This window comes from Protobothrops mucrosquamatus, unplaced genomic scaffold (genome assembly GCF_001527695.2).
Source record: "Protobothrops mucrosquamatus isolate PMUCROS unplaced genomic scaffold, P.Mucros_1.0 scaffold1897, whole genome shotgun sequence".
In the NCBI taxonomy this organism is placed as follows: domain Eukaryota; kingdom Metazoa; phylum Chordata; class Lepidosauria; order Squamata; family Viperidae; genus Protobothrops; species Protobothrops mucrosquamatus.
Window position 1 is genome coordinate 39,368 of NW_015388023.1, and position 686 is coordinate 40,053.

General features: G+C 36.6%; 1 pseudogene; it reads right to left on the reverse strand.

The window, feature by feature from the left end:
* The window catches only part of LOC107294291, a 16,897-nt pseudogene extending 16,211 nt beyond the window's left edge, over positions 1–686 (reverse strand).

Sequence of the window (686 nt, forward strand, 5' to 3'; positions counted from 1 at the left end):
CATTCTTCTCACAAGAACCCCACTTGAAAGGCTGATCAGACTCAATTCTTTATCATTTTTGAAAGGGTAGAGCAAGATGCAAGAAAGAGCAAGAAAAATAGCAGAAGTGCTTTTAAGTATGTTTCGTGTATAAAATAATATGGTTTTAATCTACATGAAACAGCAACAAGAAGAATTATTGTCCTGTTCAAAAAGACTGCATTGCCTACTACACATTCAATACATCACATTTTGAGTGGGGTCAAAAGCCTACTAAAATTAGATTCCAAAAATGAATGTTTTGGCCTCTTTGCTTCCTTTTTAACTTCTCCATGTGTCTGTTTATGGCTGACTAGTCTGAAAACCAAATTTGCAAGAATTTCCTTGCACTTTGGGATATAAGCTGGTCAAGGATGCTGACCATTTCCCCATTCAAATTATGGTTGAGTCTATCCATGTGTTATAGGATTAAGGAGTTTTATTGTGTCATCTCACTGCTAGTTGGTGTTCATGGATGTGGTCTGCTAGTCTTCTGCTGTATCTCCTTCATAGTGGCTGTTACAGTCACTCTACACAGTAATTCCACACAGTATCAGTTTACATTGGGCAGTCATAGGATATAACATTAAAAGAGAAAGAAATCATCTTCTGCATCCCTTACGTTCATTTAATTTATGTAGTGTGACAAGTTTTGGATGTGACACCAT